At 37.4% G+C, this 13,929-nt stretch overlaps 1 protein-coding gene across 3 annotated transcripts in view; it reads right to left on the reverse strand.

Moving 5' to 3' along the window:
• prickle2b (prickle homolog 2b) overlaps nt 1–13,929 on the reverse strand; it is a 68,420-nt gene that overhangs the window by 23,086 nt on the left and 31,405 nt on the right. The window contains exon 1 of one of the 3 annotated variants that reach the window (XM_066697990.1): nt 11,218–11,491. The exons of the other annotated variants lie outside the window; for them this stretch is intronic. The gene's annotated coding sequence lies outside the window, so the exon portion shown is untranslated. Of the gene's footprint in view, nt 1–11,217; nt 11,492–13,929 lie in introns of those variants that run through there. 3 annotated transcript variants of the gene reach the window in all.

Here is a 13,929-nt window from a genome sequence, read left to right on the forward strand (position 1 = left end):
CAGAGGGATTGGATTGTCTTTTGAAAGGTCCTAACTAAAGCATCTCGGGGAATATATAGTCTTTAAGATTTATGCCTACTTTGTCACATTTCTACTGGAAATGCAACTGTAAAAAGATGTCTGGCCACACCATGCCCAAAATAAAGCTCCGTAACGGACCATGGAGATCAGTGATTCAGCTGTCATGATCTGGTATCCGTAGAACTCCGATTAATCAAACACTAAGACAGGGGCATAGAGGTGAAGTCAATGAAATAGTCAGCTAGTGCATTGAAGATGTATCCCCTCATCTAATAATGCCAGGGCCCTCTGCTTCAGTAAATCACTCCCTCCAGTCAATATAGAGCTCTGTGTGGCTCTGGGTCTCATATGACCTTTTACATACCTGGCTTAGGATATTGATTACCACTATTTGCATTTAGCTGTTGCACACTGTGTTCATATTCCGATACAGGGATTATGAAAAAGGCAAAGTCGGATCTGTATCCGAAAGCACAGCTCTGACCTTCCTGACTGTGAACACTTGACAAACAAATCGCAGCACTTGATTATATTTATAGCAATCTAAATTGATTATAACAAGCAAAATGTTAGCTTTTAGCGAGGCTGTCTCTGGTGTAAGCAAAGGGAATGGCATGAAGTTCATGCCTTCTTTAAGAAGGAAAGAATTTTCCCACCTAGGAAATGTGTCTGTGAAATTTTCTGTGATATGAAATGAATCTCAGCATTCCTCTTTCTTGCACAATATCTGAACTCTACATCTGGGATAAATTTAGTATGCATGTGCAAATTATTATACATTTAATAAAAAAAAATGAAGACAAAATTAATTTTCTCAGTCTTTAATCTCAATTTGTGGTTTTTGAAGAGTATTTTTTCTTTGATGTGCTTAACCTGCAAAGTAAGCAAATGCAGCATCTGCAGATCCTCCATCACAGTCCGAGAGGAACGCCTCGACACAAGTTCATTCACACTCACAGCATTCTTCGCCACACATTACCATATTCGAGTACAGGGATGAAATTCAGCACCTCTCTGGCCACCAGCCTGCGTAAACGTTGAAGATCCTGTGTTGTGCACTGCAGTTCCTCCGCTTCAGAAACCTCACAAGCTATTTTTTTCTGTAAATGCCAATGTAGGTAAACAGACCATTCCTTAAAATATGTTTTATTCTGTATGAATCTGTCATGCCAGATGCATTATTAACCCTCCTGGTGGTATCTCAATATGTTCCACTTCCAGGTTTTGTCCAAACCTACATTTCATTTCGAGATGTCTATAAGAGGGAATCTATTCAAGCAGTTATCCTAACAATTCAGAATTGATCCATACACGACAGGACTATGACATCCAGACAATGATTAATTCTGATTCTAATTATTTTGTAACATTATCATGACTCATATTTATCCATTGGGCTAGGATCTGCCAAATGAAATGGTTCAAACCCCGCCCAAATCAATTATTATAGAAGCCTTATGATTAAATTGAGAATCTAATTTGCATAGCAGCTACAGAAGCATTCAATAGATTGCAAACTGAGGTTTTAGAATAAAGATAATATTATAACATCCGATACATATACACTCTATGTAAAAATCTTTATTTTTAATACTAATTGTATTTCTCCTCTAGCGTCCCGTAAGTATGCCTTAATGTTTTTTTAAGAATGTGGCAGAATTTGAGGTTAACAGAAAGACAAAATGGGCATGGCAACAAGGATTTTGGGTGTGGAGTATGCTGCAGCTGTATGATACATACCAAGATGACTGTGCTGTCATCATCTGAAGGAAGCTTTCCCCACAGCTGCGCTAGGTCTCCTTCATTATATATGGAGCAGCCACTTTGAATACCAGCAGGGTATATGGCGGGGGGCTGAGAGAGATGTAATGGTTTACAAATGGAAGCTGTTTTACACTGAAGAACACTCTGCTACGAAGTGTGCATCAGCTGACAGTGGGGAGGCTTAAGCTGCTAAACACTGCATTTGAATTAATATAATTATTTGAAAATAGCCATGAGTGAATACTAGATCATAGATTGGTCTATGGTCAGATTGGACCATTGGACAGATTGTTTTGGTAAAAAGAAAATTGATCAGAGGTCACACAGTTTATTTATTTATGGAATGAACTAAAATCCCACAAATGCTACACATTTAGTACAATTTGTGCTATACTGTAAAACACTGTTCTGCCAATAAAGTACTTCTGAAGACATGCAGGGTTTAATAGAAGGATTCACTACCGGATTGCTGGATTTAAAAAACAAAAAACAAATCAAGCTTTAAATTTTTATTATTTTTATTATTCCAGAACAGGGGAATTGTATTGTTCTGAATTAGAATAGGACTGTCACAAATGTACAAGGAACATTACAACAAAATAAACCCCAATAAAGACAATACATCTTATTCCATGTATTAATTGTGATGGCGGATACTGAAGGATCGTCAACTGTGGCAAAAAAGTATTATAGTTCATATTCTACAGCAGTCAATTTTTTAGCCAAACATCACAAAATTTCTTACATATACTAAAGGAGTGAAGTGCCCATGAGATATTGCTCAAGTGTGATGTTATTCCCAGTCAAATAATCTTGTCTCACAAACACACACATTTTCATCTGCTCTAATTAATGACCTCTCATTTGCATTAATGTAGAAAAAGTCTGAACTGATTTAAATTTACAAATGCTGGATGAATACTAATCTGTGTCTGAAACAAGTTTGTACAGAGAACCAAACATCTACTACTATACATATATTTCCTTCTAAAAAAACAAGTTGTCAAATGTCTGAAAAAGCTGTCTTTCTTGTTGCTGGGAAGTAATGATCCTTAGGTAATTGTGATGCATCTCTTCTCGCTTTAGAATGTACATACACAACTGTGAACAGCATAATCCACCACATGGGCCACACTATATTTCAATGCCTGTAGGGAAAGGACTTTTGAAAAGGATGTATTTTTATGTTTTTATAACACAGGTAATAGGAGCCAATTAATGGAGAAAGTCAGACGCAGATCAGTTTTATTGAAGTACATTTTATATCATCCCTATTCTCGGGGAAAGGAATCAAAATGGTATACTACGCCAGCACAGAAGCCCCACACTTGAGCTATTGTTGCTGTAGCCATTTTGAAAAGTACAACTGGTCCCAATGAGGCCTAGTAGGAAAAGCAGAGCTCCAGATGCAAGGTGGGGGAGGGGTGTTAGGTGGTCAATGCAAAGACATTAAAGGTCTCAGAACAACAAGTGATTCATTAATAAAATAAATATGTTTCCTATTTGTTTAATTATGCTGTCTGCTTTAAGAGCTGTGAAGGGACTGAATGTAGCCCACGTGACATCACGGTGCAGAGTGGTGGCGTGGTGACGTTAATCATCAGTCCTCCCCCACACTGAAACACAGCGGGCTGGCTCGCTCATCGCCATGAGAACAGCACCCTGCAATTCGAGGCAGGAAGAGATTCAAGCTGTGAGATTGCCATGGAGACGAGAAATAAAGGTTTAAAGTTAACAGATTCGAGGTCATTGTCCAGCTTCAAAGTGGAGATGTTTTTATATAGCTTTTAATTGCAAGAAGGCAGAAGACATCTCATTTAGACAAAGCTTACAATCCTTTTGGTCAGATAAAGGGCATTTCTCACTAACCCTAAACTCAGTCTAGACTAGGCTCACACCAGTGGCTTTATAGACCCCGTTTAAGATCGCACCCTGATTACAGTGTGTATGAAATCCCATGTATGACTTAATTCTGTACTTTATCAAGTCAGTATTTAAAAGGATTAAGGGAATTAGGCCTTATTGTTTTTAAGATCGAAAAATAAACCATACCACAAATGCAAGGGATTCAAACACTCATTCAAAATAATAATAAACTGGATAATTAAGGTCTTCTGCTTGAACATGCAATCTGCATGAAGCAGTGAAAATACCTGTATATCAGAAGGAAAGGGGCTCTACTTTCAGCAACGACGCCAGCCAGCAAAAACCATGCCAGTGTAATTAAGGCAAATAAAGAGCTCTATAAAATCCTAACAGCACATTTCCTTGCACAGCATTGTTTATAGAATTTTTTTGCGATTGCAAATAATGTTAATAAAGGTTTGCATGACTAACTGTCAAATACACAGGACTGAAGATGCATTTTCCTAGAGGAAAAGGCATTAAGAGTGCCTCAAATTAAATTACTTTACAATATTAGTTTTGTCTGACTGGCATACAGTTTTCTTTAAAGGTTTCTTCTTGTTAAGGTTTTTCTACTGCCTGGTAAATGACTTTCTTACAAAAAAAAAATTATGAAAAGCAGGCAGGATAGTTTCAGTTACTTAAAAGTTGACGTTTCAGCTTACAACAAATAGAAAATAAGTCTATACTTTTGCAGTTGATAACCAGCTGTAGGGATGCCATTAAAATGCATAGTACAGTTGGGAAGGACAGCAGTTTATGTTGGAAGGAAAGGAAAATATTTTAAGCCACATGTGTGCCTTGTGTTTTTCTTTCAGCAGGGAGCTTGCCGGTTTGATAGACAGCCACGGCTTCCCACAAGGCCATTAGGGATGTACCATGTACACACTATTTGAAAGACAGCACTTATAATTAGCAACAGAAATGCTTTTCTCCCCTTTACATAATGACCTTTCCACTACATTACGGTTCATCCGAGCTAATCATCTATAGGAATTTGAACCTCAGTTGATCATGTAAGATTTCCATGTAAAAAACAACAACAAAATTAGTAATCTATTTATTTTGTTCAACGTTCTCCAAAGCAGGTGGTAAATGCAGGTTTAGAGAAATAAAAAATGCTGCTTTTGGTTTTGAAAGATGATTTGAACAAATCATTGTTTCTGGCGTTTCTGCAGAGCTTTGTTTTCAAAATCAGAGTAAGAAAACAAGGCAGAAACCATCTAAATAAAACAATTCGATTTCAGTTTGCTGGAAAGTACTTTTAAATCATTCCCATTTCCTGTAGAGAATAGTGTGCAGTCTGCAGTCTTTCACAGACAAACCCGATCTAATTGAAGATATGTTGGCTTCGTAACACAACATGGTTCGGGCTTGTTTAAAAAACAGAAACCCAGTACTGTATGGCAGAGCATGCAGATATAAACATGATAAAACAAAATCAGCTTCCATTAAATGATGTGTAATTACCTGAAGATAGGCTTGTCTCTGTTGTGAGACTGTTTTGAAGACTCCTCTTGTTACATGAAAGACACCCAAAAGTCACCATTGAAAATTAAGTAAGAACATAATTGCTGCTAAATATATTCTCATATTAATCTAATTTAGGGGAAAAAAAAACATGCCTGTTAGGACAGATGGAAAGGCGTGCAAAGCACAGGTGTTTGAATAATTCAACCTCTAGAGTTTGATTTAGAGCCCTTTCAACCAATCAACAAAAGACAGTCATGGCTAGCCACTCTCCATTTAGAAGCGAATTGGGTCATTCTGTGCCAACGGAGGGAAGAATGTGGACACAATGCAGAGAATTGAATGAAACTTTGTACACAGATACTCGCTGCTACATAATTCAAAATTAAAAGTAGCATTGACTTGATGGTAGATTTCCGAGTTTCTGGGCTTGGAAAAACAAAAACAAAAAAAAGAACACATTCCTTTTTGAAACCTAAAAAGCATGTGACTCATACAGATGATAAAAAACAACGCAGATTGCATTTGGAGATTCATATTCAGTAATTGGAAAGGTTACAGGAGAGCTGCAATGCCAAGATTGCTCTTAGTTTGGAGTACGACACAGATCACAGCTGCTGGTCTTTGAAGGCAAGAATTTCTATTTGAGACATCGACAAGATCCACCAAGAGGGACCGCAGCCTGTCTGTTCATATGGTCATTTGTCCACTCAGGCAATACAAAGTTACAAGGAGATTCAGTACAGCTCAACTCTTCTATAGATGAAAGGGGGGATGGGTGGATAGGTGGACAGAAAAATAGATATACAGGTACAGATTTGAATTAAAAGCTACATTTAAAGAAGATACATGCTACTTAATATCTATATATTTGGTGGTAGACTTCAATCTTGTTTTTAGCTCCTAAAAATCAACTGGCATAAATCTATATCATTTCAAAGAAGAACAAAATAATAAGGACATGCTTGGAGTAACAATAAATTACCTTGTCCTTTAGGATTGGATAGCTGTATGACTAGAACGATGTCTGCCAGATTTGTTGGTCACATGAGAATTCACATGTGAAGTAAGCGAAAGTAGATCAAAAGAAAAACAAAACTGCTGGGTTTAATTTTATTTTTGTTTTGTTTTGTCCCATGGTATCTTCGTAAGCTTTATATCTTTATAAGCGAGTTTTTAATTGAACAGCAGTCTCTTGTCTTATAGAGAAGCTGCACACCATCTGAGACAGCTTTGGGGAAGTAGTTAATTCTCACGATAACGTAGTTTAGACAGAACACTTAATCATCCGCAACTTGGTACCACAAAGGATGCACAAGGATGATTTACACTTTTGTATGCAATTCACATAGCAGCTCAGTTTCTGTTGACCTGTGTTTATGCTCACCCTCACATGCAGATGAAGGCTCATCTGAAATGGGAAATGTATCACAGAATAACGGTTTGTAGTCTTCACTAACCATGATTATTTTTTTTTTTCTCTATGCACCACTGCTACAGCAGTTGATACTTTTTATCAGTGTTGTCATCTTGATGCCCATCTTTTTCAGTCAGTATTCTTGTTTTGTGACATTCGGGAAATGCTTTTGCTTTCCTGACTCCCAGATGTCTCTGTGAGGGCTTGTCATGCTGTTAGACTTAAAGAAGGACTATCCCATCAACACATAATTAGGAGAGCTTTAGAGAGTAGATGAAAACCATATAGGGGGCAGGAATGAGGAACCACAAAGACAAGTCTGACATCATCTATTCCTGTGTCTATATTTTTGTTCCCATGCATTGCATTCAATTTTACCACCAATCCGTTCCACACTGGCTCTCTTAACTAGACATGCACGGTCTTGCTAATTCTGTATTTACAATATTAATTAAGATCGCCTTGATAGCTTGCATTTTCCATTGCATGTTACTGTGCAGGTCATGAAGATTTACAGATGGCTCTGCCAAGATTGCAGGTACTGACAAAGACCGCTTGAGCCAAAACACATTTCATTACACTCTCTCATCCATTTATCAACAGGGAGGGAATCTGCAATTTACTCTCCCAACCCCCACATGGCCTCGTCTCCGCAGGCAGTCGAGAGACGGATCAATCCAGGAACTATTTCATTTGTTTCAAAAAGGGCACTTTTGTAGACTTGCATCTCCTGCCAACCGGCACCGGCAAGACCTTTTGAGCTCCACCTGATCCATGAAGGCATGGCAATTAAAATGAGAGGGCGTAATTATCAGAGGGTAATGGTTTCACATTCGAGGCGGTGTGACTTGGTTACCTCATGCGCACACAATCCTTGTGGCATCATGCGATCTACATAAAATGAAGCCTGCAGTCAGCTGCACAATTCACTGCTGGGAATCCCTGTGCCTGCGGGGGTCATGCGAGCCGAAGCTCAAGGACTGGCTGCTCAGCTGGACACTGATGCTGCATTACACGTTGAGCACAGGAATCCTCAGGAGTCCATATGACCTTGCTAAAACTGACACCTTAGCTGCCAGTTAGTTTACTGCATTTGTGTTTAAAATACCTTTGAAGGCTAAAGCCCTTGCTTCATTTAAAAGAATATTTCACTTTGACAGCAACTGCTACAATGTAACATTCTGGGCCAGCTGTACTTTACATCTTTTAAGTTTTATTAAATGATCCTAACAAAAATGTAAACAGATTTGTTTGAGTACATAATTGTATGTAAAATGTAAAAAGCATGCAATTAAAAAGCACTCGTTGCAGCCTTTGACTATCTAATTAAAAATGTCTGGTTTACATTGTAGATGATTCCTCATTTATATCGGGAAATGCCTTTTAAATGTGACCTATTTCTGTTTTGTTTTTTTATGTGGCTATGAATTCCCAAGAATTACGTCTGGCTTGAAGGTGCTTCCACACACACAGTACAGGGCAAAAACCATTCGAGATTACTTGCTAGTACTAAATACACCATTTATCATAGAAATTATTGTTCCTTCACGTGCAGCTCACAGGACTTAAACATCTGCTATAACATTCCTTGTAAGCAGTCCCATCAACAAACAAGCCAATCTAATCAACAAACGGTAACAGAGGGTGACATTAAACCCAATTAACACAGCCCACTGTTAAACTGTTTAACTATGCTTTTCTCCTTTTAATTAGTTGAAAGATACAGATCAGAGGTCTTCTAAAGAGGATCTACTAAGCCTCCTTTAGTAAAAATAGAAATGGCATGGTTGGAATTAGTCGTATTAATTTATATAATTGGGTAGATATGACAGTCATTTGTGAAATACTTTTTAAGCAATTTTTTAAGAAGTGAATGATAACATTATCACTACACAGTAAGGTCTTTACTTTAGATAGTTAATTATACAGATCAAGATGATAAGCCTGGAATAAGTATTATGAACTGCTTTTGGAACAAAAATGAGTCACACAGGACTTCAAATAAGTACATGCTGCTGGAAAATGTACTGTGGTGCTCACAGTTTAATTTCCATTGTTGTCAGCATAAAATCAGAAAAGGGAAAGATAAAATAAAGCCTGTTAGTTCATGGAAAGACTATGTCCCAAAGGTCAGTTTCAAAAGAACAGCGTTCATATTTTTGGATTGAAATAAAAGTCCTTTCTTTGTTGGGAATAAATACAGTCACCAGTGTTACTCTACATAGGCAAGGATTTGAAACAAGGAAAAAAAACAAGGTTCGAGTCCTGTTAGGGCTATGTAAGAAAATTAAATAAATTGGGGGAACAAAAGCAAACAAATACTATACCTAAAAAACTAAAACAAAAAATGTGTGAGTAACATTTTCTGCAGATCTCTGCATTAACTATTTCCCCTTTAGTCGAATTATTCAAATGTGAATTATATACAGTTCTGTTCATGAAACATTTGTAATGAACATGTTATTGGAATTTGACAAATAAAACCAATGTTCCTTGATCACTCCACAAATTGCATCCAATTTAAGCCCTGATAATTCAAGACTCAGAGGTCTGTATCCAAGGCTAAAAGGCCAGAGGCGTGCCATTACAGATCACATAATATTTGCTGGACATGTAGAGCTGGAAGATGGCGTTGACAGGGTGTGCTATTTGTTTCCCTACTAGGTGGGGGAAGGAAAGCAGAAGCCACTCGTTTTAGCCAGACAGGTCCTTAAATGCTATCCCTACATGCCTTGTTGCTTATCAGGCGCATGAGTTGTCAATAGCTCTGTGACAGTCATTATAGTACTGGGGTTCTCTTGGGGGAGGGGGAGCCACCAAGGAAGAATTCATTTTCAGTCTGGTACAGTGGATATATTCAATTAAATTGATCCACATATTAAACACTAATGGACAGATACAATTATTCAGTTAAAAGGATTGTTAATTCTCATTTAATCTTCTCTTACTATTGAGGCAATGAGGAAACAATGCAACCTTTCTTTAGAAGAGTCTAGCTTTTTTTTCAAACCACTATAGATTGTTGGAAAGCTATCATTTTACAGACATGATCATAGGAATAAGCCAAAATTGATATTTTCCTCACTGTCTCCCACAGTAAATTTGATTTAAATCTCAGCAAATCTGTTTTTAATAATACCTCAAGTAGATCCATATTAACAAGGCTATAATCACAATACAAGGACATATGGTGTTCAATGGGTTGTGTTATACAAAGCAAACATGGCACATATGTTTCATTTGAAATTCCACAGTTTTATAAGCGCAGACAGAACAAACAAAAACAACATGATTTTAAAGTCTCTCCATTACGTCAGTATTTGGTGCTGTGCTCTCATCCTTTCCGGGGGGGAAAACAATTACATTTGTATAGGTAGCACTTATGATTGGATCCAATGTCAGAATCGATCCACTAATAGCAGAAGAGAAGTAAAATATATAATACAGATATATTCTGCTGGGGCCACCCACTCTTAGAGAAATAAATGCTCCTGGATCTATAGAAGAAGCACCTGACACAAATGCCTTGTTTTTCTTTTTCTTAAGAAAAAATAAAAACACACATTAAATATTTAAACCTGGAATGAAATCTCTCAACCTTTGGGAAGATGTATGTGTAATACACTCCTCTGTTTCTGACACTGCACACCAGCTCCATTAAAAGCATTACAAAAAAAACTGCTGTAGTTCAGTAAGTTTAGACTGAGAGCAGTTGACTCAGGAGTCTAGCTTTCTTTCAGATGGATGGCTGTGCATTAGTGCTACTGTTATCAAAGTGTCTGGAAGGTAAGATGATGAAATTATTCATTCTACTTCATGTAATAGGATTTCTAAACCGCAAGAAGCAGCAATGTCACAACAGAGGAAGCAAAGTGGAGATTATTCATCTGTCTGCCGCTGTTACTATAAGTCAATTATGAAGACAATCAATAAAGAATGGTGAAATTGTGTGATATTACATTCCACATCACCAAAAAAATCTGCAGCAATGATTCAACACCTTCAAAAGAACACGAACACAATGACTAACTATTGCGCACAGAAGACCAATAAAAGCAGCCGAGTTAAAAATAAAATACAAGGTATGCTGTCTGTACAGCTGTCAGATGCTTCAGGATTTGTATCCTGTCAGTCCACTTAAATCACAACAGCTGAAATGACATTGGCTACTCCTTTTTCAAGAGCTAAAGATAAGCTGCACACTCCCACCAGCAAAGCTTCCCACTGGAGCCAGTTTACTTGGGAGAAAGGTGTTTCAATCACACCCTCAGAAATCCTGCTGCATTCAAATTGTATTCTTAAGCCCCTGGCATGTTACTGTGCAGCCTGTGTGCATCTGCATGGCGTCACAATGTAAACCCACAAAGTGCTCATCATTTCCAGCCTTATTAAAATACATTTGTTTTCAAACTGTGATCCCGTTAGTAATATGCTAAAGCCCCATTCATAATGCAGTAGTACCAGATCACCCTGGCTGCAGTAACTGAACATGCAAAAAACACAACTGTCAGGTTACAGCAGCAAGACTGATGGGAGAAGCTGGGGAAGATAACCCAAAAGCCATACATCAGCAAGACTTTACTAGGAAGTTAAATGTGACATTTAAGTACAGACATTAATTTCAAATTCAAGGTACTCACCTCTTTCTCCCCTTCTGTGGAAATTGACTAAATCTTCAGATTAACGGCACAAAACTGAAGAATACACGCTCACTGTCTTAATTGAAAAGATCTGTCTCTGGAATACAACACCCTCACCACCAGCGCCACCCAAAAAACATCTATTTGAGGCCTGCTGGGGTACTGCATGAGGTGCAGAAGCTCTCTCGTCTAATCTATTACTTCTATTTGCAAAGCAATCTGGAGCAGTTTTACCACTCTAACCAATCTCTGTATACTGGAGGAATGTGCTCAGGTTAGGTCACTGGGTAAGGAACTGTGCTGGCTGTTTCCAGTGCATGGTAATGACACCCACCTAACCCCTAGTCTATTGGAGCGAGTCATCAGCCGCTGGCCAATCACAGACCACCAGGCAGACAGATTCATAACACAAGGGTCTACAGCTCTACAGCTACAAGACAACCAAAGGAAAGAAGAAACTAAATACAAGCATATATGGGATCTTAAATGTACATACCTCTACTAGATTAGTCAGTCTAGACATGTTACTGTTAGTAGCAGGAGAGTTAAACAGTGTATATAAGTTTACACAAATATGTTAGCTGCTGTTTTTCTTTCTTGTACATCTCATTTTAATTCTGTCCAATTGTCTAATTATGAATACAAATTATACTTCCATCACCTACAGATATATTTAAGCAAACACTAACTAATAAACACTTGTATATGTCCTTAAGAAGAGATGTTACATTTAACCTAACATATTCATGCATTATTTTAGATTGTATAGGTGCCATAAAGATTTAAAAGTGAAAACATTTAATGTTTTATAAATACTATGTACCTAAAACCCCAATGGGGAAAAACCCTATTGATATTTTCTTATTTTTATCCTTATTTTCTTCCCATGATTTAAATGATTTAACACCAAGTGAAAAAGCAATATCTATGACATTAAACATTTAGCAAAGATTATTTTGTCTGACCTGCCCAAACATTTCAAGCTGCCGAGATATTTGTAAGCATTTGTCAAACTGGAGAATCACGGCGTGAGAGACGACGGCAATAGTCAAATTCATTCCCATCCATTTAAGAACAGAAATGTCGTCCACAGAACATTAATTAAATACAAAAGCTGTGAGGTCACCCTTTGAAAACAGAGAGGCATGAAAGGAAATGTACTGCAGAAATAAACATGTACAACGTCTCCAGATATAATGTTAATATATGCTTTATAGAACACTGTAAGGTGAACAGATTTTATCCCATTTTGTTCCCTAAGAGGTTAATCATTCAAGTTTAATGCTCTGATGTCAGATCATGTAGTGAGGAAACCTGGGAGGCCATTTCCGTTGAATAAGGGTGAAATAAAACAGAATTCCCATTGCTTTTTAAGGGGGAAAAAAATCATATATAAACTGAAATGGTGTAAATTTAAAATGGCCACTTCCAGTGAGATCTCAGTGAATGTTTCAGGTAGTGATAACATACAGACATCTTTATTAAGCAAATGTGAAGCCACAAGCCATAAATAATATATTTAATACCTACTCTGATTTCACATAGTTAATTGCCAAGTTAAAAGACCCAAGTGCATTTTTATTTTATTTGTATTATTTCTTTACTATTTTTTTGTCAGGAGTGAAAAAAAATGAATAAATGACTGCCTAGCTGTTAAAGCAATCCCTCCTCTGTGAATTTCTGTGTCACATTGGAAATAGGCATTGACATCTTATACACATAATAGAAAGGCCTGATGATTTTAACTATGAGGCACGTCTTCTTTTATGTATTCCCCTTTCTTCTCAAATTCTAAAGCCATTACGCTGACGCCCGGCACGGAAATCGTTTCTTCCACAGCAATTAAGAGGGGAAAAATAGAACAAAAAAATCTTGTATCTGTCATCTTATCTATTTTACTGCAATATTGAAAAGAAAATGCCACAATGTACGCTTTGTCTAGACAGTCAATAAAGTATGTGCAACATTTATGCTTTGAAAGTCAGGATGTGCCAACATACCACGTGGTGGGGGATCTCATGTAAATCTGAAAGACGATCCACATTTGCCCCACTTTGAAAATATTAAAATCTGTTACAGGCCAATGTTAAAAATGGGGGTTAACAAAATGATGAATTATTCTCTTATAACGAGCATGAATTTGATTGTCAGTTCATAGGCCTGTTATTGGAAAAGGTTTCCTGCATCAGAGTGGAAAACCATAGCCTGCAGAGACCACACTTGACCCTGAGCCAAGGCATAAAAACTGTACTAGCCTAAAGCTCTTGGCAGCGTCTATGGTATTCAATGCGTCTGTACGGATGTTGAAGAGATGGGGGTGGTGGGGGGGGTATGTGTGAAAGCAACCTTACAAATCGCTTTATGCCACCGATTAACAGGAGGAGGTTTGGTCATTTCAATAAAAACAAAGAAAGATAATCTTAAAAAAAAAAATTCTGGAAAAAATAATTGTTTTAAAAAAAAAGTAATTTAACTGATTCCCTCTCTAGCTCACGAAGTCTGACAAAATAAAACTAGATTGCACAATAAACTGATTATGCAGAAATGTATATCTTTTTAGTCCTCTCCCATTGTTCTTTCGGAAAGACTAAAGCTCAAGTGAATAAAGCGGAGACTGTAAACAATGTAAAATGGTGTATTCAAAAATCTTACTACAAAGAGAATTATGAGTGGCCAGTAAAATACTTGCTGGTTTAAAATACTTTTAACCCC

This window comes from Amia ocellicauda, chromosome 3 (assembly GCF_036373705.1).
Source record: "Amia ocellicauda isolate fAmiCal2 chromosome 3, fAmiCal2.hap1, whole genome shotgun sequence".
NCBI lineage: Eukaryota > Metazoa > Chordata > Actinopteri > Amiiformes > Amiidae > Amia > Amia ocellicauda.